This window comes from Ranitomeya imitator, chromosome 1 (genome assembly GCF_032444005.1).
Source record: "Ranitomeya imitator isolate aRanImi1 chromosome 1, aRanImi1.pri, whole genome shotgun sequence".
NCBI lineage: Eukaryota > Metazoa > Chordata > Amphibia > Anura > Dendrobatidae > Ranitomeya > Ranitomeya imitator.
Genome location: NC_091282.1, coordinates 45180240 through 45207083, shown reverse-complemented (window position 1 = coordinate 45207083; position 26844 = coordinate 45180240). Strand labels below are relative to the sequence as shown.

The window sequence follows — 26844 nt, the reverse complement described above, 5'->3', positions numbered from 1 at the left end:
CCGGATTACGAGTCCCATAGTAGCCATGTGGCCTGAGTCAGTGCAGGGAGATTGTGTCTCCCTGCTCTGTCACAGAATTTAACTATATCATAGCTCTGGGTGGGCCCCTCAGAGCCCGAGATGACCTCACCTTCTGCCTCCCCCCCAGTTGCTACGCTACTGACCGGGACTCAGTAATTAGATGGGTGCACATACTTTTTCTGTTTAAAGCTCAGGTGTTTGTTTATTTGAATAATCCAGAAGAAAAGGAAGTGAATTTCATTCCTTCAATGAAAATGTAAATTATGTCTGCGATCAAAAAGAACATCATCTATTTCCCAGGATGGAGACGCAATGATTTTTTTTCTGCTCGATGGTTTAATTCCAGACACCAATCACTGCTCCATTGTCAGTTTCTTCCTAGAAGAAGACGATCCCCGGAGCAGCCGACAGAACTCGAGCTGCGTTCATATGAAAGCCATTGTTGACATCCGTGGTTCTCGACGTTGTAGATCATCCGCAAGATAACGTTTTGCACAGACAGGGCCGTTAAACGGTAAAGGCTGCACTTGGAGACCCATGAAGTAGCAGAGCTGGATTTGTCAATTTTTTTTTTCATAGCTTCATTTGGTATAGATTATTGTTACATATACATCTTATCCATTGGTTTTCGTTTTTTATTCCCTTCCTGCCGCAAACCATCTTTGTATTCGCTGTATCATTTTTTTTCCAAGATTAATAATTTTTTTTTATTTATCAGCCCATATGATCAACCCATATTTATCAACCCTTTGTTTTTTGACAAGTAATTTTTATTGACTCAATTCATTTTACCGGTAACTTATAATGTAATTTTGTTCATTACATTTTTTAGGGAGGTGCAGCGACCATACAATGACAATTCTGTGATTTTATGGGTTTTTTTTTTAATGTGTTTTATGACATTTACTATATTGGTTGATTTTATATTTTAATAGGTTGGACTTTTGTTGACGTAGCAGTGCCAATTTTTTTTTTGTTTATTTTTAAAGAGAATCTGTCACCCCCAGCACTTATATGACCTAATAATATGGGCATACAGGTAATAGAAATGTTACACTGGTCCTACCTGTATGCCTCATATTAAAGGTCTTTTTTTGGAGAAATGTTATATTCTGTCTTTATGTTAATGATTTCTAGTTAATTAGTTAAAGTTCATCCATCTTTTCCTGGATTCTGAAGAATAGTTTATATCTGTCTGTGTCAATATCGTGGCTGCACGTGTATCTGGCCTTTAGAAGTCCATGTCATTTGCTCAGCATACAGAACCTAGAATGAGGAGTCAAGTGAAGAGTCCATCCCCTCTGTGTATCACATGGTTTATATATAGTGGATTAAATAAGTATTTGATACACTGCTGATTTTGCAAGTTTTCCCACCTACAAAGAATGGAGAGGTCTGTAATTTTTATCGTAGTTACACTTCACCTGTGAAAGATAGAATCTTAAAATAAAATCCAGAAAATCACATTGTATGATTTTTAAATAATTTATATGCATTTTATTGCATGAAATAAGTATTTGATACAATAGAAAAACAGAACTTAATATTTGGTACAGAAACCTTTGTTTGCAGTTACAGAGGTCAGACATTTCCTGTAGGTCTTGACCAAGTTTGCACACACTGCAGAAGGGATTTTGGCCCCCTCCTCCATACAGATCTTCTCCAGATCCTTCAGGTTTCGGGGCTGTCGCTGGGAAACATTGCATTTCAGCTTCCTCCAAAGATTTTCTATTGGGTTCAGGTCAGGAGGCCGGCTAGGCCACTTCGGGACTTTGAAATGCTTCTTATGGAGCCACTTCTTAGTTGCCCTGGCTGTGTGTTTTTCGGGTCATTGTCATGATGGATCCAGCCACGTTCCATCTTCAATGCTCTCGCTTAGAGAAGGTGGTTGTTGGACAAAATCTTGCGATACATGACGCCATCCATCGTTCCTTCAATACGGTGCAGTCTTCCTGTCCCTGTTGCAGAAATTGCATGCCCAAAGTACGAGGTTTCCCCCACCAAGCTTCACGATTGGGACGGTGTTCTTGGGGCTGTACTCATCCTTCTTCCTCCAAACACAGCGAGCGGAGTTGATACCAAAAAGTTCTATTTTGGTCTCATCTGGCCACATGACCTTCTCCCATGCCTCCTCTGGATCATCAAGATGGTCATTGGTGAACTTCAAACATCCTGGACACGTGCTGGCATGAGCAAGGGGGGACCTTGCATGGCCTGCAGGATTTTAATCCATTGTGGCTTAGTGTGTTGCTAATGGTAATATTTGAGACTCTGGCCCCAGCTTTCTTCAGGTCATTGACCAGGTCCTCACATGTAGTTCTTTTGCTGATTCCTGACCTTTCTCAGAATCATCCTTACTCCGCGAGGCGAGATTTTGCATGGAGTCAGACTGAGGAAAATTGACAGTCATCTTGTGTTTCTTCCATATTCTAATAGTTGTGCCAACAGTTGTTGCCTTCTCACCAAGCTGCTTGCCTATTGTCTTGTAGCCCATCCTAGCCTTATGCAGGTCTCTGGTGTCCTCCAGCAGCTTGGATTGTGGCCTCTCCACTCTTCCTCCAGACTCTGGGACCTTGATTTCCAAATGAAATGCAAAATTTACTTTCACCTGAAAACAACACCTTGGACCACTGAGCAACAGTCCAGGTCTTTTTCTCCTTGGCCCAGGTAAGACGCTTCTGGTGTTGTCTATTGGTCATGAGTGGCCTGACACAAGGAATGCGACATTTGTAGCCCATGTCCTGGAGACGTCTGTGTGTGGTGGCTCTTGAAGCAATGGCTCCAGCAGCAGTCCATTCCTTGTGAATCTCCCCCAAATTTTTGAATGGCCTTTTCTTAATAATCTTTTCAAGGCTGTGGTTATCCCGGTTGCTTGTGCACCTTTTTTTTTCCAAACTTTTTCCTTCCACTCCACTTTCCATTAATATGCTTGGATACAGCAGGGGTCCCCAACTCCAGTCCTCAAGGCCCACCAACATGTCATGTTTTCAGGATTTCCTTAGTCTTGCCCAGGTAATAATTGCATCACCTGTGCAATGCAAAGGAAATCCTGAAAACATGACCTGTTGGTGGGCCTTGAGGACTGGAGTTGGGGACCTCTGGGATACAGCACTCTGTGAACAGCCGGCTTCTTTACCAATGACCTTTTGTGGCTTACCTTCCTTGTGGGGTGTGTCACTGCCTTCTGGACGTCTGTCAAGTCAGCAGTCTTCCCCATGATTGTGGAGCTACTGATACAGACTAAGGGACCTTTTTAAACACTTAGCAAGCCTTTGCAGGTGTTTTTGGTAATTATTCTAACTTACTGAGATAATGACTTTTGGGTTTTCATTGGCTGTAAGCCATAATCATCAACATTAACAGAAATAAACACTTGAAATAGATCCCTATGTTTGTAGCGACTCTATATATAATATGAGTTTCACTTTTTGTATTGAAGAACTGAAATAAATTAACTTTTTGATGATATTCTAATTTTGTGAAAAGCACCTGTATGTAGATCAGTAAGTGACACACCTGTGTCTCTACATCATGCTGCTTTCCGATTACAAATAAAAAACCTGCTGACAGATTTCTTTTAAAAAGCAGATATATATTTTATATAATCTATAAATCATCTTCACTGATTTATACAAAGTGGACTCTAGAGTGATACATTGTAGAAATTGCAGGATATTAAATAATTTTATGCTGCAGAGTCTCTCGATCAGATATAAAAAGCTGCTAGCTCAGCTGAGGGAAGGTATAAATTACCATATCTGTATGGTTTTTTTTTTGCCTTTAGACATATAGAAGAACATTTTCCATTCATTGATAGCAATCACAGAATTGTGAAATTGAACTGTCTTCAAAAGAAAAAGTTGCAAAACTACATTTCCATAAACTGATAAACTTAGTTAGAAAGGTTCAGATTAACAGCGGCTTTAGATTGAGAAGGTTTCATTTCCTCGTTGACTCTTGAGATCAAAATGTCTTGGGTTTCCAAGAATCTTACCGTGAAACCTCTCTGGAAGATCACCCCTTTGAGAACACTGCCTTCTCCAGACAAGTTCGACTTGTAGAATTATCAGGCCTACTGTCCTGTCTAGAAGAAGACCACTTATTGGTGCAGTTTTGGGTGGTCATGTCATACAGATGTCATGCAGTTATGGAGGAGCCCCTACTCCTCCATAACTGCCACCCCCAACCTGACCCCTTCTTCCCCTAAGATGTCCAGGCCTCATACACGTTAGGTAAAAGTAAGCCAAACCCACCAATATCAGCAGGACCAGTCAACTCCGTGATGTGTATGGGAGCCTCCCAACTCTCCCCCGGCACCAGATATTATAGGGAGAAGAATATGGAAAGCCCTCTCAAGTTCCATATTGGATAGACTATCAGTCAGATTGGTGGAATCTCCTCGGATCCTCTGATTGAAGAGGTCTCTTCACTATTTACCGGGCTACAGCTCTGTCCTATTAAAGTGAATGGGATTGAGCCAGGTAAAAACCAGGTAAAATCATACTGACAACTCCTCCTGCCGGGGGAGAAAGAAATGGTAAATGGACGTTGTCTGGGGTGAGGACAAAATTTTATGCGGCACGCATAGCATGATCTGTCCCTCTTTCTGTTCCTCAAAAGTTGCTAGGTATGACTGAGGATTGTTTCTGAGGGGGCGCTTTGAGGGGCACTCTGAGCATAGTTTATGAGGGGGCACTCTGAGCATCGTTTATGAGGGGGCACATTGTTTATGAGGGAGCACTGTACGAGCATTATTTATAAGAGGCATATTTCACACATTGTTTATGAAGGGCACTCTGAGTATTGTTTATGAGGGGGCACTCTGAGCATCGTTTGAGGGGGCACTCTGAGCATCGTTTGAGGGGGCACTCTGAGCATCGTGTATGAGGGGGCACTCTGAGCATCATTTGAGGGGACACTCTGAGCATCGTTTATGAGGGGGCACTCTGAGCATTGTTTATGAGGGGGCACTCTGAGCATCGTTTATGATGGGGCACTCTGAGCATCGTTTATGAGGGGGCACTCTGGGCATCGTTTATGAGGGGGCACTCTGGGCATCGTTTATGAGGGGGCACTCTGGGCATCGTTTATGAGGGGGCACTCTGGGCATCGTTTATGAGGGGGCACTCTGAGCATCGTTTATGAGGGGGCACTCTGAGCATCGTTTATGAGGGGGCACTCTGAACATCGTTTATGAGGGGGCACTCTGAGCATCTTTATGAGGGGGCACTCTGAACATCGTGTATGAGGGGGCACTCTGAACATCGTGTATGAGGGGGCACTCTGAACATCGTGTATGAGGGGGCACTCTGAGCATCGTTTGAGGGGGCACTCTGAGCATCGTTTATGAAGGGGCACTCTGAGCATCTTTTATGAGGGGGCACTCTGAGCATTGTTTATGAGGGGGCACTCTGAGCATTGTGTATGAGGGGGCACTCTGAGCATCGTTTATGAGGGGGCACACTGGGCATCGTTTGAGGGGGCACTCTGAGCATCATTTATGAGGGGGCACTCTGAGCATCGTTTACGAGGGGGCACTGAGCATCGTTTACGAGGGGGCACTCTGAGCATCGTTTACGAGGGGGCACTCTGAGCATTGTGTATGCTGAGCATCGTTTATGATGGGGCACTCTTCACACATTGCTTATGAGGGGGCACTCTGAGCATCGTTTATTAAAGGGCACTCTGAGCATCGTTTATGAGGGGGCACTCTGAGCATCGTTTATGAGGGGGCACTCTGAGCATTGTTTATGAGGGGGCACTCTGAGCATCATTTATGAGGGGGCACTCTGAGCATTGTGTATGCTGAACATCGTTTATGAGGGGGCACTCTTCACCCATTGCTTATGAGGGGGCACTCTGAGCATCGTTTATGAGGGGGCACTCTGAGCATTGTGTATGAGGGGGCACTCTGAGCATCATTTATTAGGGGCACTTTGAGCATTGTTTATGAGGGGGCACTCTGAGCATCGTTTATGAGGGGGCACTCTGAGCATTGTGTATGCTGAGCATCGTTTGAGGGGACACTCTTCACAGATTGCTTATGAGGGGGCACTCTGAGCATCGTTTTTGAGGGGGCACTCTGAGCATCGTTTTTGAGGGGGCACTCTTCACACATTGTTTATGAGGGGGCTCTCTGTTGAGGACATAGTCTTGAACAACTGTTTATGAAGAGACACTCTAGAAGTAGTATTGCTTTTTGGGGCGCTCTGGTGCCCGGATTTACCAGGGGGAATTCTATAAGATCAGTTTATTAAAACAGTTTTCCACTTTCAGGAAAGTGAATCCCAAATGTCTAGATTCCTAAAATAACACATAGATCGGGTATTTGTCCTCCCGGAGTCAAGCGCCAGCTGCTCGGGTCTCGGTGTTTTGACTGCAGCGTTGACATCATCTTGACAGCTCGCATTCACCACTGCAGCCAATCACCGAGCTCAGTAGCTTGTTCTGTCTACCATGGTGGAATTTTCCGTCAGTTTTACTGGAAAACAAAAAAACCACTCTATGCCTTCAAAATAATTCTTAATAATGAGATAAAAAAGATATTATTGATTTTGTATGTCCAACCTGAGTTCTTATTTGTGTCTCCGTCTCACTCCGGCGCCGCTCTGCTTTTGCAGTGGTAATTAATTCCTCCCGTCTCCTGCACCATTATTTACACATCACTAATGTCGAATCCCTTTAAAGAAAAAAAAAAAATCCCTGCTAACATTTTAAATGTACACGTTTAATATTTTATAAGGCGCTCGCAGAAGTGCTCATTTATCATGCCCAAATGCAAATATAAATTATGCAGGTGCCACCAGCGAAGGCGAAGGCGCGCGGCAATGTTTGCTCTCGCTTAACACCATTTGTTTTTTTCAATCATTTAGAAAGTAATGAAATCATAAAAGTGATGGAGGCAGAATTAGAAAAACTAATTATCCCCCCTAAAAAAAAAGAGAACAAAATATAAAGAATAATATAAATAAATAAATATATATATATATATATAATCAGATTTGTGTCCTCGGCGCCCAGGGAGTTATTAAATTGACAGCTTGGATAGAGTTGTCGTCAGTAATAAACGCGTCGTAGAGGTGGAGATTGTATACAGGTTCTTTGAAGATGTAATTAGCTCAGCCATAATGGCCCGCAGCGAAATGTCGCAGTGACTGCGATAACAGAAGATGGCGGGATTAACATAGATCTGAAATAAGTGCAAAGAAAATATTAATGCAAAAAAAAAAATGCAGTTTAAGTTGGAGCTTTGTACAGATGTAGCAGAGCTGAGATTGTATGCATCCCTGGTCCAGCAGATCAATAGATGTCGTAGGATGAGGATCTTTAATACAGACTACTATGGAACCCAAGTGTCTTCGATTTTTTTTTTTAATTTTTTTTTTAACCCCTTCATGACCCAGGCTATTTTAACCTTAATGACCTGGCCGTTTTCTGCAATTCTGACCAGTGTCCCTTTATGAGGTAATAACTCAGGAACGCTTCAACGGATCCTAGCGGTTCTGAGATTGTTTTTTCGTGACATATTGGGCTTCATGTTAGTGGTAAATTTAGGTCAATAAATTCTGCGTTTATTTGTGATAAAAACGGAAATTTGGCGAAAATTTTGAAAATTTCGCAATTTTCACATTTTGAATTTTTATTCTGTTAAACCAGAGAGATATGTGACACAAAATAGTTAATAAATAACATTTCCCACATGTATACTTTACATCAGAACAATTTTGGAAACAAAATTTTTTTTTGCTAGGAAGTTATAAGGGTTAAAATTTGACCAGCGATTTCTCATTTTTACAACGAAATTTACAAAACCATTTTTTTTAGGGACCACCTCACATTTGAAGTCAGTTTGAGGGGTCTATATGGCTGAAAATACCCAAAAGTGACACCATTCTAAAAACTGCACCCCTCAAGGTACTCAAAACCACATTCAAGAAGTTTATTAACCCTTCAGGTACTTCACAGCAGCAGAAGCAACATGGAAGGAAAAAATGAACATTTAACTTTTTAGTCACAAAAATTATCTTTTAGCAACAATTTTTTTATTTTCCCAATGGTAAAAGGAGAAACTGAACAACGAAAGTTGTTATCCAATTTGTCCTGAGTACACTGATACCTCATATGTGGGGGTAAACCACTGTTTGGGCGCACGGCAGGGCTTGGAAGGGAAGGAGTGCCATTTGACTTTTTGAATGAAAAATTGGCTCTACTCTTTAGCGGACACCATGTCACGTTTGGAGAGCCCCCGTGTGCCTAAAAATTGGAGCTCCCCCACAAGTGACCCCATTTTGGAAACTAGACGCCCCAATGAACGTATCTAGATGCATAGTGAGCACTTTGAACCCCCAGGTGCTTCACAAATTGATCTGTAAAAATGAAAAAGTACTTTTTTTTCACAAAAAAAATTCTTTTAGCCTCAATTTTTTCATTTTCACATGGACAACAGGATAAAATGGATCCTAACATGTGTTGGGCAATTTCTCCTGAGTACACCAATACCTCACATGTGGGGGTAAACCACTGTTTTGGCACATGGTAAGGCTCGGAAGGGAAGGAGCGCCATTTGACTTTTTGAATGAAAAATTATCTCCATCGTTAGCGGACACCATGTCGCGTTTGGAGAGCCCCTGTGTGCCTAAACATTGGAGCTCCCCCACAAGTGACCCCATTTTGGAAACTAGACCCCCCAAGGAACTTATCTAGATGCATAGTGAGCACTTTAAACCATCAGGTGCTTCACAAATTGATCTGTAAAAATGAAAAAGTACTTTTTTTTCACAAAAAAATTATTTTTGCCTCAATTTTTTTCATTTTCACATGGGCAATAGGATAAAATGGATCATAAAATTTGTTGGGTAATTTCTCCCGAGTACGCCGATACCTCATATGTGGGGGTAAACCACTGTTTGGGCACACGGCAGGGCTCGGAAGGGAAGGCGCGCCATTTGACTTTTTGAATGGAAAATTAGCTCCAATTGTTAGTGGACACCATGTCGCGTTTGGAGAGCCCCTGTGTGCCTAAACATTGGAGCTCCCCCACAAATGACCCCATTTTGGAAACTAGACCCCCAAAGGAACTAATCTATATGTGTGGTGAGGACTTTGAACCCCCAAGTGCTTCACAGAAGTTTATAACGCAGAGCCATGAAAATAAAAATAAAAAATTATTTTCTCAAAAATGATCTTGTAGCCTGCAATTTTTTATTTTCCCAAGGGTAGCAGGAGAAATTTTACCCCAAAAGTTGTTGTCCAGTTTCTCCTGAATACGCTGATACCCCATATGTGGGGGTAAACTACTGTTTGGGCACATGCCGGGGCTCGGAAGTGAAGTAGTGATGTTTTGAAATGCAGACTTTGATGGAATGCTCTGCGGGCGTCACGTTGGGTTTGCAGAGCCCCTGATGTGGCTAAACAGTAGAAACCCCCCACAAGTGACCCCATTTTGGAAACTAGACCCCGAAAGGAACTTATCTAGATGTGTGGTGAGGACTTTGAACCCCCAAGTGCTTCACAGAAGTTTATAATGCAGAGCCGTGAAAATAATAAATTCGTTTTCTTTCCTCAAAAATAATTATTTAGCCCAGAATTTTTTATTTTCCCAAGGGTTACAGGAGAAATTGGACCACAAAAGTTGTTGTCCAGTTTCTCCTGAGTACGCTGATACCCCATGTGTGGGGGTAAACCACTGTTTGGGCACACGTCGGGGCTCAGAAGGGAAGTAGTGACTTTTGAAATGCAGACTTTGATGGAATGGTCTGCGGGCGTCACGTTGCGTTTGCAGAGCCCCTGGTGTGCCTAAACAGTAGAAACCCCCCACAAGTGACCCCATTTTAGAAACTAGACCCCCCAAGGAACTTATCTAGATATGTGGTGAGCACTTTGAACCCCCAAGTGCTTCACAGACGTTTACAACGCAGAGCCGTGAAAATAAAAAATAATTTTTCTTTCCTCAAAAATGATGTTTTAGCAAGCATTTTTTTATTTTCACAAGGGTAACAGGAGAAATTGGACCCCAGTAATTGTTGCGCAGTTTATCCTGAGTATGCTCGTACCCCATATGTGGGGGTAAACCACTGTTTGGGCACACATCGGGGCTCGGAAGTGAGGGAGCACCATTTGACTTTTTGAATACGAGATTGGCTGGAATCAATGGTGGCGCCATGTTGCGTTTGGAGACCCCTGATGTGCCTAAACAGTGGTAACCCCTCAATTCTAACTCCAACTCTAACCCCAACACACCCCTAACCCTAATCCCAACTGTAGCCATAACCCTAATCACAACCCTAATCACAACCCTAATTCCAACCCTAACCCTAAGGCTATGTGCCCACGTTGCGGATTCGTGTGAGATTTTTCAGCGTTTTACCTGCGGATTTACCGTGGATTTCCAGTGTTTTTTGTGCGGATTTCACCTGTGGGTTCCTATTGAGGAACAGGTGTAAAACGCTGCGGAATCCGCACAAAGAATTGACATGCTGCAGAAAATACAACGCAGCATTTCCGCGTGGTATTTTCCGCACCATGGGCACAGCGGATTTGGTTTTCCATAGGTTTACATGGTACTGTAAACCTGATGGAACACTGCTGCGGATCCGCAACGGCCAATCCGCTGTGGATCCGCAACCAAATCCGCACCGTGTGCACATAGCCTAATTCTAAAGGTATGTGCACACGCTGCGGAAAATGCTGCGGATCCGCAGCAGTTTCCCATGAGTTTACAGTTCAATGTAAACCTATGGGAAACAAAAATCGCTGTACACATGCTGCGGAAAAACTGCACGGAAACGCAGCGGTTTACATTCCGCAGCATGTCACTTCTTTCTGCGGATTCCGCAGCGGTTTTGCAACTGCTCCAATAGTAAACTGCAGTTGTAAAACCGCAGCGAAATGCGCAGAAAAACCGCGGTAAATCCGTGATAAATCCACAGCGGTTTAGCACTGCGGATTTATCAAATCCGCAGCGGAAAAATCCGCAGAGGAACAGAATACGTGTGCACATACCGAAACCCTAACCCTACCCCTAACCCTACCCCTAACCCTACCCCTAACCCTACCCCTAACCCTAACCCTAGTTCTTACCCCAACCTTAGTGGAAAAAAAAAAATATTATTTTTTTTTATTGTCCCTACCTATGGGGGTGACAAAGGGGGGGGGGGGGCATTTACTATTTTTTCTATTTTGATCACTGAGACAGGTTATATCTCAGTGATCAAAACTCACTCTTGAACGAATCTGCCGGCCGGCAGATTCGGCGGGCGCACTGCACATGCGCCCGCCATTTTGGAAGATGGCGGCGCCCAGGAAAGAAGACGGACGGATCCCGGGAGGCCAGGTAAGTATAAGGGGGGGGGAGATCAGGGCACGGGGGGGGCGTCGGAGCACGGGGGGGTGGATCGGAGCATGAAGGGGGTGGATCGGAACACGGGGGGGGGTGGATTGGAGCACGGGGTGGGGGATCGCTGTGCAGGGGGGTGGATCGGAGCACGGGGGGGATCGCTGTGCGGGGGGGGATCGGAGTGCGGGGGGGTTTGACTAGAGCACGGGGGGTGTGATTGGAGCACGGGGGGAGCGGGCAGGAGGACAGGGGAGTGGAGCACAGGACGGAGGGGAGCGGACCACAGATCGGGGGGCTGGGGGGGCGATCGGTGGGGTGGGGTGGGTGCACATTAGTGTTTCCAGCCATGGCCGATGATATTGCAGCATCGGCCATGGCTGGATTGTAATATTTCACCAGTTTTTTAGGTGAAATATTACAAATCGCTCTGATTGGCAGTTTCACTTTCAACAGCCAATCAGAGCGATCGTAGCCACGGGGGGGAGGGGGGTGAAGCCACCCCCCCTGGGCTAAATTACCACTCCCCCTGTCCCTGCAGGCCGGGTGAAATTGGAGTTAACCCTTTCACCCGGCCTGCAGGGACGCAATCTTTCTGTGACACAGCATATGCGTCACAGGTCGGATTGGCACCGACTTTCATGACGCATACGCTGTGTCACAGGTCGGGAAGGGGTTAAACAAATTGTTGCCTGGGGTCAAGGGTTTTCTGAATACGGAAAACCCTTTCCAGTTCCATACTGGATAGACCGTCAATCAGATTGGTGAAACCCCCTCGGATCTTCTGATTGAAGGGGTCTTTTTAACTATTTACCAGGCGCTGCTCCATACATCTAGTAGTGGCTGTGCCTGGTACTGCAGCTGACTACAGCCCGGTCCTATTCAAGTGAATGGGACAGAGCAGTAAAACCATACTATAAAATGTATGCAGCAGTGCCCGATTAAAGGGATTGTCCGCTCTTAAGCTACAAATCTGCACTCCCCGTGCGCTGTGAGTACTCTCCTGTGCCGACACCAGGCGCATGAACGCAAGTGTGTGATTTGCATGCCAGTAGTCACATGCCCACTAGACGTGCCCAGCCTCGCTCGATACAAGTGACTGGATACATATATTCACAGAAAATTGCTCAATCGTATATATATATTTCCCAAATGCGTTTCGCACTGCCTCCCGAAGAAGCAGTGCGAAACGCGCGTCGGAGCAGAGGGACGCCGAGGACTTCACCCTTGTGGCCGATTCTAAGGTAGCCTTTGTTACTTTCACACAATACCAGTCTGTCCCAGGGTCGAAAAAGTACAAATTAGAGGATGAATGTTGCCTATCTCCTGAGTGCAGAGCAATGCATGTTATCTGGGAGAATTAGAGATTACTTACCTCTGTATAGTGTACTGTGACATCTGGTACATAATGTTTTTTCAATATATATATTACATATCTTAGTAACTAGGCATTATAACATGCACTATTATAAAATATATACCATGTAATTGCATGGGAATTTGGTTTAGGATGTAGCCTATGGCAGTTTTGTCCCTCGTTTTTGTATGGTTCAGTATCCCTGTATTTATATGTTGGTTTTACAAATTATATCTTAATTAAATTATTGTGTTTTTTTTATAAGTACCATGGTCAAGGTCATCTTTATTTTTCTGGTATGATCAGACCACACGTTATACTAAGTGACTGGATACAGTCTAGTAGGAATGTGGCCGGAAGTCTACAAATCACATGATTGTGGTACCATGACCTGATACTGATAGTCATTATAACCCTTAATATTTTGTAATTATTGTTATTTTTTTTTCATAAATGGAATCTTTTCCAGGTTCACGTCCTATAAATGATAGTGGAACAAGTTGATCGAAATGCAGAAATACATTCTGCATCCTACAATTCTCCTAATGGACACCATAATCAGCTAGAAATACATCATTACGGGGAAATTGTCTCCTGAATAATAACAATAATAATAATAATAAAATGATCCGTGCTGGCTCTCGCTGTGTTTGATGTCGTGCAGTATAAAGCCGCAGAGCCTCTCGGTGCCTTCCTTTTTATTTCCTAGCAGGGAGTGCATTATTCGGTATATTACGTCCTCCCGGCCTATGCCATGTGCACCCTTTATACAACTCTGCTTCATCTATTCGTTAAGTGATGTAGCAGAGCCGAGTTTGTCGTGTTTTTTGATATCTCAGTGTGTGGACTTATATAGGATCTTTAGCAGAGTGGACATCGGAAATAGTTAAATGACGCTTTCAGCTCTGCTACATCTGTGTGATCTTGATCAGGCGGCCTCCTGACAGTCACGAGGCGCCTTTCGTTTGGCTCCGGGAGATCGGCGCAGCTGATTGTGTGCGTGCGCCATTCTCAGAACATTATCACAAGTGTCTGAATCGTGGTCGGATCCTGATATCATCTGGGCCGTGGTTTGCATTTAGCCGCCTCAGGGGCGAGGAAATGAAGATAAGGCCTAGTGACGTTCCATGTAGCACATGGCGTAGATGTGTTATCGTGGGTGATAACTGCCCGTGTGTCAGTGCTAAGTACCCCGACATATTGTTATATAGGCAGTATATTGGGTTAGTATGTTTGTGCCATATAGTACTGTTATTTAGGCTTTATATAGCTTTTTTTTGCATGTTCTGGATATGGTACTGTTATGTAGGCAGTATATCGGGTTAGTATTTTTGCACCATATATTACTGTTATTGGGCATTACATATCTCCCGTGTAGGCATGGTTTGGTAATTGCAGTTTTTACACTATATATTTCTGTTATTTGGGCATTATATGGCTTTCTTGAATCTTATGGGCATGGCACTGTTATGTAGGCAGCAGTATATTGGGTTAGTATTTTTGTACCCTATGTTACTGTTATTTTGTCATTTACAGTGCCTTGCGAAAGTATTCGGCCCCCTGGAACTTTTCAACCTTTTCCCACATATCATGCTTCAAACATAAAGATACCAAATGTTAATTTTTGGTGAAGAATCAACAAGTGGAACACAATTGTGAAGTTGAATTAAATTTATTGGTTATTTTAAATTTTTGTGGAAATTCAGAAACTGAAAAGTGGGGCGTGCAATATTATTCAGCTCCTTTATCTTAATACTTTGTTGCGCCACCTTTTGCTCCAATTACAGCTGCCAGTCTCTTGGGGTATGTCTCTATCAGTTTTGTACATCGAGTGACTGAAATTCTTGCCCATTCTTCCTGGGCAAACAGCTCGAGCTCAGTGAGGTTTGATGGAGATCGTTTGTGAACAGCAGTTTTCAGCTCTTTCCACAGATTCTCGATTGGATTGAAGTCTGGACTGTGACTTGGCCATTCTAACACCTGGATACGTTTATTTGTGAACCATTCCATTGCAGATTTTGCTTTATGTTTGGGATCATTGTCTTGTTGGAAGACAAATCTCCGTCCCAGTCTCAGGTCTTTTGCAGACTCCAACAGGTTTTCTTCAAGAATGGTCCTGTATTTTGCTCCATCCATCTTCCCATCAATTTTAACCATCTTCCCTGTCCCTGCTGAAAAAAAGCAGGCCCGAATCATGATGCTGCCACCACCATGTTTGACAGTGGGGATGGTGTGTTCAGGGTGATGAGCTGTGTTGCCTTTATGCCAAACACATCATTTAGCATTGTTGCCAAAAAGTTCGATTTTGGTTTCATCTGACCAGAGCACCTTCTTCCACATGTTTGTTGTGTCTCCCAGGTGGCTTGTTGCAAACTTTAAATGACACTTTTTATGGATATCTTTGAGAAATGGCTTTCTTCTTGCCACTCTTCCATAAAGGCCAGATTTGTGCAGTGTACGACTGATTGTTGTCCTATGGACAGACTGTCCCACCTCAGCTGTAGATCTCTGCAGTTCATCCAGAGTGGTCATGGGCCTCTTGGCTGCATCTCTGATCAGTCTTCTCCTTGTTTGAGATGAAAGTTTAGAGGGACGGCCGGGTCTTGGTAGATTTACAGTGGTATGACACTCCTTCCATTTCAATATGGTCGCTTGCACAGTGCTCCTTGGGATGTTTAAAGTTTTGGAAATTATTTTGTATCCAAATCCGGCTTTAAACTTCTCCACAACAGTATCACGGACCTGCCTGTTGTGTTCCTTGGCCTTCATGATGCTCTCTGTGCTTCACACAGAACCCTGAGACTATCACAGAGCAGGTACATTTATACGGAGACTTGATTACACACAGGTGGATTATATTTATCATCATCAGGCATTTAGGACAACATTGGATCATTCAGAGATCCACAATGAACTTCTGGAGTGAGATTGCTGCACTGAAAGTAAAGGGGCCAAATAATATTGCACGCCCCACTTTTCAGTTTCTGAATTTCCACAAAAATTTAAAATAACCAATAAATTTAATTCAACTTCACAATTGTGTTCCACTTGTTGCTGATTCTTCACCAAAAATTTACATTTGGTATCTTTATGTTTGAAGCATGATATGTGGGAAAAGGTTGAAAAGTTCCAGGGGGCCGAATACTTTCGCAAGGCACTATACATAGTTTTCTTATGTGAGTAAGGTATGCTACTATTATGTAGGCAGTATATTGTGTAAGGTATATTTTTACTCTGTATATTACTAATCGCACCAATATATTCCAAAAAATATATACACAAGGTCTCAAGCACCAAAAAAAAAAACCTATAAGCAAAGCACAAAAAAAGACCAGAAGTACAAAATGACAACCTTTTATGGAGAAAATATGGAAAACATTTTCTTTTAATAAGTTCTGCATCAGGGGGTGAATGCACTGTATATTACTGTTATTGGGGTGCTGTATGGCTCTCCTGTGCGCTCAAATTTTTGCACTGTATATTATTTTTATTTGGGTATTGTATTAGTCTCTTGTGTTCAGCATATGACACTGTTATGTAGTCACTGTTTGATGTTTGCTCACAATAATATTTAGTGCGGAAAATGCATTGTGTAACGATTGTTTCCCCAGGCCCTATTAGAGGGTTATTCAAAACATTTAAAGAAGCCCTCTTCCTCTTCCTCCTCTTCCTCTTCATACTCCTCCTCTTCCTACTCCTCCTCTTCCTTCCATCAATGTTTTTATCCTCTTAATATATTGCAGTCATATTATACAGCACTGTGTACTTACAATTGCTCATTTTGCCTTTCTACCCAGTTAATTATTCTCTTTGTTCTATGTAGAAACACAAAGTCTCTTTCCCCTGCATTTTTTAACCCCCTCTACAACTCCTGATCCAGCTGCCCCCTCCTCCACCTGCCAGTTACTTTTGCAGTGACTTATAATTCATTCAGGAAAAATTTCCTTCCTGTTTCAGCTCGTCAGTTATTAATCAGGTGATGTCATAGACCTAATGGAAAAGAGAATAATTAATTGGGTAGAAAGGCAAAATGAGCAATTGTACGTACACAGTGCTGTATAATATGATGGCTGCAACATAGTGACAAAAAAAATTTGATGGGAAGAGGAGGAAGGCTTCTTTACAGTTATCTATCCAAGGAGAGATGATAACTTACGGTTTTCGGTGTAAAGGTGCTCTTACAAGTAGGGGCGTACATAGAAATCATGGAGCCACATAACAGAAAGTCTATTTGTCCCCCCCCCCCAAAACAAAAAACAAACAAAAACATTAATATTCATAGGTGCATGCCAATTTTCAGATGAGCCGGATTCATTAAGAAGTGTGCGCCTCTAACTACACCACACCTCCTTCTCGGCCTCACCATCATGTTGGGAATAACCCTTTAAAGAGGCTTTTGATGGCATTCGTGCAAAAATATTCTATGATCTTGACTCGTCAATCAATTTCATGCCAGTCTTGATGTCAGGCCCTCCTGATTCAATACGAGGCACATCCCTCTTAATGAGTCCGTACTCCCCATCACAACTCCTACTCCAGTCAGAGACTGGAGTAGGGTAAGGAACGCCACAGGTCGTCATGAATTCGATGAGTTGTGGCTTCACTCCCTCGTTCTGAACCAGCTTTGCCCATTTTGGAAGAAACCGGCATAAAAAATATGAAAAAGTCACAACATTTTTGGTGCCGCATAAAAAAAAGGTGACTTTTGAATGCAATTTACACCGACATTTTGTTGAATTGACCCATCGGATGACTTGATTGGTCCACTTGTGCGGTTTATTTTTTAATTTAATCTATATTTGTATTTCCATATTTTTCAAATCCTATTCGACCTTGCTATGTTTGCTCTTGGTCATTTGGAGGATTCCTCCAATTTTTGGCGGCTGGTGAAGTTTTTTCCCCCCCTCTCATTGCATTTGATTTGAAGTCCTATTTTAATGACTGTTTTTTTAGTAACGCGTTGGTCCAATCCAGTTTATGCAATCTCCTTTTCTTCGAGTCATGAGTTTGCTACATAATTGGCTCACAGGACGCAAGCGTTCGTCTAATCAGCGGGACCTAAATAATTAAACTGCTACTAATCCACGAGAAATGTCAAAGATTCCCCAAGACACACAACTAGACACCCTGCCTATAATAATAATAATAATAGCAAAAATAATTAAAATAAATTAGTGTCCGTCCGGACAATCTTTCTCTGACTGATCAGTGAAATCCAGTGTAATAATTGAGGTGTGGAGTGTCCCCTTTATAAGAATCGCTGCATAGAAATACCGTAACTAAAGATTATTCCAAGACAGAAAACATTATTGATGACCGTCCACCGCTGTTGAGTGGGGTAGAGCTGTGGCCAAGCATAACATCCCGGAGGACCCCCATAAATCCACTGTACAAGGCAGTGGGACTGGGGAGCGGAACCATTCACATTTTCATGAGCACCTCGTGGGTGGTCCCAGGGACTGCACTCATCCAATTGGACGAGCATCAATGTTCCTGGAAGACCCCTGGATTTTCTGATCTAAGCAAGTTCTCACCTATCCAATGTGTAGATGATAACGATTAGACGGGTGAGGGTGCCAACCTGCGCCAAAAGCAAGACTGAAGCTCCATAGAAAAGAGCACTGCGCAAGTTCGACCACACTGCTCGACTGCAGACAATGAGCGTTAATCAGTAAAATGTAAAAATCCCACAGTTCTTCAAAACGGAGAGGATTTTTAATTAGATTTTTGTTTTTACAGGCCAGTTGCAATTTTTTTTCTAACTAGTATTAATGTTAAGACGACACATTTTGAAGGGAATTTGTCAGCGGGATTTCCCCTTCCCAAGCTAATTATATGCACATGTGGCTCTTCCAAAAACAAGTCCAGCAATACCTTTACATGGCTGGTCTGTTCCTCCATTGCTGAGAAATCAGAGTTTGAATTAATATGCAAATGAGGCCGAAGAGCTATGGTAGATCTGAAGCCTCTGTCACTCCAGCTCTATTCCCTGCCCAGCGCCGCCTTCTCCTGATTGACTGACGACTCCTTTGCATGAAGTAACACATTATAGAGGCGGTCAGTGAAGCAGGAGGGCACAGCGTTGGGTGGGGAATAGAGCTGGAGTGACAGAAGCTTTAGATCTACCATAGCTCTTCAGCCTCATTTGCATATCAATTCAAATGCTGATTTCTCAGTAATGGCGGAACAGACTGACCGTGTACAAGTATTGCTGTACTTGTCTTTCAAAGAGCTACACGCTCTTTTAATGTACCGTAAATACTTTGGGGTGTAAAATCCTACTGACAGATTTCACTTAAAGGAGTTCATAAGGATTGGCAAAATTTTTTTGCATTGTGCATCTCCTCTCATTATTCATAGAAATGCATAAAAAACCTTCGTCTTTGCCAATCAGACTTTGAAGTATCACAGCCATTTCACTTTAATAAAACGAATCGTAAACCATGCAAATGAGGCTGAAGAGCTATGGCAGATCTGAAGCCTCTGTCACCCCAGCTCTATTCCCTACCCAACGCTGTGTCCTCCTGCTTCACAGACAGCTTCTATGGAGTGTTACCTCATGGAGGTTGGAATATTGCATACACATTGCTGCCTGGCTGCAGGACATGTTGAGGGTAGTAGTACTAGGACAGCTGGTAGCCAGTGGTGGGTTGTAATATGGAGGGTTTGGGGAAGTTGTCTGGGGCCAAAATCTTTTTTTGGGTTCAACATGTTTCCAGCATTTTACCTGACAAAATAGGGCAGACTTCAGATTCTATGTAACCAGAATTCAAGCGGTTAGCACAGAAACGTGGTGGAGGATGGCGACCGCGCCGGAGGAACATCCCCATGGCCTATGGTCTCCTTAACCCACCCGTTACCAATGGGCCACTCGCTCCTCAGTCCTGTATCTGCCTCCCGCACCGTTCTGGGATAATTTGTGGTTACTGATCACAGGATGATTACTGCAGCCGGATAATCTGTGACTGAGTGTGAATTACAGATGACTAATTAATGTTTAGGGCGAAGAGAAATTGTTATAATTTGTTTCCGGAATGACAGGAATTGCATTGACTGAATAATGCAGGGAGGAAATTGATGTGAAGAACCCGACTGTCAATAATAATTACCTTACACGGATCGCGAGAAACCGCTGATTAATTAATAATTATGGCTGGAAGCAAATGTGATTATGTAGTCATTAGTGGCCATCAGACATATTTATTATTGTAGATTTTAGATCTATATCTATTATCTATCTATCTATCTATCTATCTATCCATCATCTATTATCTATCTATCTATCTATCTATCTATCTATCTATCTATCTATCTATCTATCTATCGTCTATATATTATCTATCCATCATCTATATTATCTATTATCTATCTATTATCTATATTATCTATCTATTATTTATATTATCTATCTTACTTGTATCTATTTATCTATTATCTATTTATCTATCATCTATATTATCTATTATCTATCTATATTATCTATCTATTATTTATCTATTATTTATCCATTAATCCATTATCTATTTATATTATCTATCTATTATCTATCCATCAATCATCTATCTATTTATCTATTATTTATCTATTATCTATCTATATTATCTATCTTATCTATTCTTTATATATCTATCCTCTATGTATTATCTATCTAGCTATCTATTGTCTATCTATGTATCTATCTATAACACTTTTGTTTTGCTCCCATTTTTCATGAGCTGAATTCAAAGATCTAAGACTTTTTCTATGGACATAAAATGTCTTTTTCTCTCAAATATTGTTCACATATGTGTTTAGATCTGTGTTAGTGAGCTCTTCTCCTTTGCCAAGATCATCCATCCTCCTCCCCGGGGTGGCATCTCCAGATGCAGATTAGCCCGGTGTGCCTTAGGCTGCCATAATAAAAGGCCACTCTACAATGTGCCGTTTTATCACACAGCACAATGCCACAGGCGTTGCGTGTTTTGAGGGAGAATGCAGTTGACATGCCGACTGCAGGAATATCCACCAGAGCTGTTGCCCGTGAATTGAATATTCATTTCTTTACCATACGCCATCTCTAAAGGCGAGTCAGAGAAGTTGGTAGTACATCCAATGGGCCTCACAACTGCAGACCACGTGTAACCACCTCGGCCCAGGACCTCAACATCCAGCATCTTCACCTCCGAGATCGTCTGAGCCCAGCCACCCGGACCGCTACTGCAATAATCAGTTTGCATAACCAAAACATTTCTGCACAAACTGTCAGAAACCATCTCAGGAAAGCTCATCTGCAGCTCGTCGTGCTCATCGCGGTCTCCACCTGACTGCAGTTCGTCGTCGTACCTGACTTGAGTGGGGAATGCTCACATTCGATGGCATCTGGCACGTTGGAGAGGTGTGTTCTTTTCTCGGTTTTCACTGCACAGGGCAGATGGCAGACTGTGAGCATGGCATCATGTAGGTGAGCGTTTTGTCAACTTTGTGAATCGAATGGCCCATGGTGGCCATGAGGTTATAGTATGGGCAGGCGTATGTCATGGATAACGAACGCAGGTGCTATTGATGTTATTTTGAATGCATAGAGATAACATGAGATTCTGAGGCCATTGTTGTGCCATTCATCCACCACCATCACCTCAAGTTGCAGCGTGATAATGCTCGGCTCCATGTAGCAAGGATCTATATACAATTCATGGAAGCTGACATCCCAGTTCTTGCATGGCAGCATACTCACCGGACACGTCACATATTGATCTCTGGATCGGCATATACGATAGCATGTTCACGGTCCTGCCAATATCCAGCAACTTCGCACATTGTAGAGGAGAGGAGCAACAATTCACAGGCCACAATCAACAACCAGATCAACTCTATCACGCAACTCTATATGCGTGAGAAAGCTGTGGTCGCATCAGATACTGGCTAGCTTTCTGACACCCCCACCAATACTCTAAACAGCACATTGTAGAGTGGCCCTCTATTGTTGCCAACCTAAGACATCTGTACAATAATCATGTGTCTAACCAACATCTGAATATGCCACACCTGTGAGGTGGATGAATTATCTCGGCAAAGGAGAAGAGCTCACTAAAACAGATTAGGAGAAGAGCTCACTAACACAGATTAGGAGAAGAGCTCACTAACACAGATTAGGGAAGAGCTCACTAACACAGATTAGGAGAAGAGCTCACTAACACAGATTAGGAGAAGAGCTCACTAACGCAGATTAGGAGAAAAGCTCACTGACACAGATTAGGAGAAGACCTCACTGACACAGATTAGGAGAAGAGCTCACTAACACAGATTAGGAGAAGAGCTCACTAACACAGATTAGGAGAAGAGCTCACTAACACAGATTAGGAGAAGAGCTCACTAACACAGATTAGGAGAAGAGCTCACTGACACAGATTAGGAGAAGAGCTCACTGACACAGATTAGGAGAAGAGCTCACTGACACAGATTAGGAGAAGAGCTCACTGACACAGATTAGGAGAAGAGCTCACTAACACAGATTAGGAGAAGAGCTCACTAACACAGATTAGGAGAAGAGCTCACTAACACCGATTAGGAGAAGAGTTCAGTAACAAAGATTAGGAGAAGAGCTCACTAACACAGGTTAGGAGAAGAGCTCACTAACACAGATTAGGAGAAGAGCTCACGAACACAGATTAGGAGAAGAGCTCACTAACAGATTAGGAGAAGAGTTCAGTAACAAAGATTAGGAGAAGAGCTCACGAACACAGATTAGGAGAAGAGCTCACTAACACAGATTAGGAGAAGAGCTCACTGACACAGATTAGGAGAAGAGCTCACTAACACAGGTTAGGAGAAGAGCTCACTAACACAGATTAGGAGAAGAGCTCACTAACACAGATTAGGAGAAGAGCTCACTAACAGATTAGGAGAAGAGTTCAGTAACAAAGATTAGGAGAAGAGCTCACGAACACAGATTAGGAGAAGAGCTCACTAACACAGATTAGGAGAAGAGCTCACTAACACAGGTTAGGAGAAGAGCTCACTAACACAGATTAGGAGAAGAGCTCACTAACACAGATTAGGAGAAGAGCTCACTGACACAGATTAGGAGAAGAGTTCAGTAACAAAGATTAGGAGAAGAGCTCACTAACACAGGTTAGGAGAAGAGCTCACTAACACAGGTTAGGAGAAGAGCTCACTAACACAGATTAGGAGAAGAGCTCACTGACACAGATTAGGAGAAGAGCTCACTGACACAGATTAGGAGAAGAGTTCAGTAACACAGATCAGGAGAAGAGCTCACTAACAAAGATTAGGAGAAGATTTACACATTTGTGAGAGAAAAAGGCCTTTTGTGTCCGTAGAAAGAGTCTTAGATCTTTGAGTTCATCTATCTATGATCTGTTTTTTACAGATTGCTTTTTTGTGCTTACAAAGCATGTGAGATGTAGGTGGCGGGCATGTCGAGTAGTGACTGATAGAATGGACAGCTGTCTGTCATGTTTGATTAATCATCAATTTTCCAATATCCACATAGCAATAATCATATTTTCTGGATACCCCGGTGAACTGGCAGGTGGCTGACACCGCTCGGCAGGAACTGGCACCGGTATCCTAGAAATACAGAAATGAGCAGCTGTGAATTGCAGATTAATTAGACCAGCTGTGGGACCGATGGTGTGATCGCAGGTTTACATGGAAAGCACCAGTAGGGGAGGGGTGGGATAAATATTTAGCAAAAAATGAGAAAGTAGTTTTTGAAGTTTAGATCACTCACTATTTAATGTCCATAGCCGGTCGTGGGCAGCTGAGAATTGGATATATTGTATACAGTGTTGACAATGTGGATGTAATAGAAACACATCACCAATTCTTTATTTATCACCCACTCCTGGTTTTGGCTTACAAATACTGATCTAAAATACTGACCAAATACTGATCTTGTGACTGTGCCCTAAGATATGAAAAAAAAACAAAAAACGTTTGGGCTGTTAAACCATTATGGGCACAAAATCATTAAAGTCTCGTAATTTAGGACCAAACACTTTGGTTCAGACGAAGAGAAAAACAATATTTGCGCTAAATTATTAAACCCTTTTTTTTTAAGAGGATTTGTCACCAGGTCAAAAGTGTCCAGTTTTTGCTCTCATTTTATTCCCTTTGTTCCCCCGAGTATTAAAATCCACCATAAGTTTACAGAGATGGGATTTTTTTTTTAAATTTAGTTAATCCGATGTTACGGTCTTTATTAATGAGGCATGGCACACAGGATCCTCTGGGGCATGTCTTTAGACTGCTATCCATAATTACCCTGTGGGCACCGCCCACTTAGTAAGGACCGTAAAAACTAGCAATAAATAGAAATATCTACATCTCTGGAAACTTATGTTGCATTTTATGTATTTATTCTTTTAATTATGGAATAGTCAGGGGAGCAGCAGGAATAAAATAAGCTAAAAAAACTGGCCACATTTGACCCGGTGAGAGAACCTCTTTAACCACTTCCGCTAAATGAATGTAATATAGAGCATGGAAATGGAAGAAATCGAGGGTAAAAAAAGGGGGCGCGCTATCTAAGCGTAGTAAATGTGTTTTTGTATTCGAGCGAGTTAAAATTAATTTACCCAACTGGAAAGGTTATGCAGATTAGGCACAAAACTAGATGTCACTTGTAAATACAAGGGATCCCTTCCACGATATGCCGCCCATCTGGTAGACCGTGGGGGTATTTTTCATCGCCCATAAACTCCTCCACACGGACGTAGTAATTGATGAAAATCCAGAAAGCGCTTCCGTTTGTGGTGAAGGAATCCCAAATTGGTTGTCAGAGGACTAACAGCCAGAAGGAGTTGTTTTCCAATGGATTAAGTACAATTGTCATGTTTACATACAAATTAAATGAAATAAAATTATTTTTTAAAAACATACGCAACGCGTTTCGGCTATAGAAGCCTTCATCAGGTGTCTAATACACTATGTCTTATATCAACTATTTATACCCTTGTTCATTACCTGTTTCCCAAACTAGTTATCCGAGCACAATCGACCTCTTAAGTATCACATAAGTGTTTGTCCAAATGTGTTGTCTAAAAGTTATAGAGTCAATTCCTAAACTAACATTACTGACTGATTCACTCACAAAATTAGTTTCACCTCCTCCCTTTTAAAAAGTTTTTGTTTGGGTGTGCAAAGGCCCAAGGTACACATCCAAAGCCACACATCATGGACAAAAATGTACAGCATACACAATCCTCTGACTAGGTACATCGAGGGCCGGACTGGCCATCTGGCAATTCTGGCAATTGCCAGGTGGGCTGGTCCAGTTGTGGGACGCATTGTCTGCTATGCTGTTAACAGTATCAGCGTCTTCAGGGTACAGCTAAGACGAAGCATCAGGAGGAGGAACATCATAGGCCTATGTGCTGTCAAATGCCAGGGCTGAATTTCACTCCAAGTCCGTTCTTGGCTCAAAAAATATGTTTGAGTCCCCGCAGCTGCATGTTTCGCGGCTGTTGGACAGGCGGCAACACATGCAGGGATTGCCTGCTGAAGACTCCCATCTCGAAAGTCATACTCTGAGCTCTACAAGAGACCAAGATTTTAACTATACACTGCAATACTATTGCTATGAAAGAATCACAGGTTCATGTTCCTACAAATATAAGTATAAAAAAATAAATCAATAAAAGTCTATATAAAAAAAAAATCTAAACGTTCAAAAAAATGCCCCTAATAAAAAAAAAAAAAATAAATAAAGGAAAAAATTAATTTAAAATTAAAAATAAACATATTTAGTTTTGCCTCATGTGTAAAAGTCTCATCTATTAAAATATGGATTTAATTAACCTGATCAGTAAAGGTTGAAAAAAAGAAAAAAAGGATCAGATTCTCAAAATTGCATTTTTTTTTATCACTTTACTAAAAATATAATAATATGTAATGAAAGTATCTCATGTGCACAAAATTGGTATCAATAAAAATGTCTGCTCTTTGCGCAAAAAAACCCAAAAACCTCACTCAGTCCCATCAAGAGAAAAATAAAAACGAAGCAAAAAAAAAATTTTTTGGCGTTTTTCAGATTTTTTTTCTTTTCATAATTTAAAGAGGGAAAAAAAAATCAGTGCATGTTTTGTATCATAGTAATGGGACTGACATGGACAGGTCATTTTTACCATACAGCCATTGCCATAAAAAACATAACCCACCAAAAAATGCAATATCGGACTTGCATTTTTTTTTTAACATTCCTTCACACATGCCGATGTAGACGGCACAAGACATTAGGTCTAGTGATTGGCTGAAGTGGTCATGTGCACTTTAGTCGTTGTGTCACCACTCACTCCAGCCTGTCAAAAAAGATCGGGACAGCAGCCCAGAAGCATCGATCACTGCTGGACCTGGCTTTCCTTGTGCAAGCCTATGGAAATAAAACAATTTAAAATGGAAAATCCTATTAAAAGGGTTGTCCAGGTTTGACTCGAAAGTCTGCAGTGACTCTATAAGACTGCAGACTTGTGAATCTTCATCGCGTGCACAATGAACACTGTTAGGATTCTCCAGGATTGGATGCTCGCGTGACCACAAGTATGTCATTTCCATACATGCAGTCACGTGACGACTAGACGTTTGCTCAAAACAAGTGAATTGAACGAGGTTAGAGGTTGGTCTACTTTGAATATGGCCGGAATTCTGCATATCTCATACTGGCATTGAGTAATATGATCGCTCAGTCTCGCTGCTAGCATTGGTGAATCCTGACAGTGTGCACTGTGCACGATGTGGCGGTTCACAAGTCTGCAGTCAAGTAGAGTGACTGCAGACTTTCGTGCCAAACCTGGGCAACCCCTTTAAGTTTAATACATACCTATTTATTTTTATTTTCATGGCAATTTGGCTCAATCTCAAGCCATGGCGACTTGATGGATGAATGCTCTGTAGGAAAATTGATCTTGTGTAAGCCTAGATGGGTCTTCTCCGCCGTTCTCTTGATTGTATCAAGCCATCAGGCTGCTGGTCTTCCTCTTTGCCTTGTTCCTTCTATTCTTCCGACCATGATGTCCTTCTTCAGTGATCGCTCTCTTCGTATGATGGGTCCATAGTAGGCAAGTCGTAGCTTGGTGATCCTTGCTTTCAGTGACATGTTTGGCTTGATTTGTTCCAAGATTGATATGTTTGTTCT

General features: G+C 42.3%; 1 protein-coding gene across 3 annotated transcripts in view; it reads left to right on the top strand.

The window, feature by feature from the left end:
• Positions 1–26844, top strand: part of RAB27B (RAB27B, member RAS oncogene family) — a 267644-nt gene that overhangs the window by 58721 nt on the left and 182079 nt on the right. Inside the window, exon 1 of one of the 3 annotated variants that reach the window (XM_069746028.1) lies at positions 403–535. The exons of the other annotated variants lie outside the window; for them this stretch is intronic. The gene's annotated coding sequence lies outside the window, so the exon portion shown is untranslated. Of the gene's footprint in view, positions 1–402; positions 536–26844 lie in introns of those variants that run through there. 3 annotated transcript variants of the gene reach the window in all.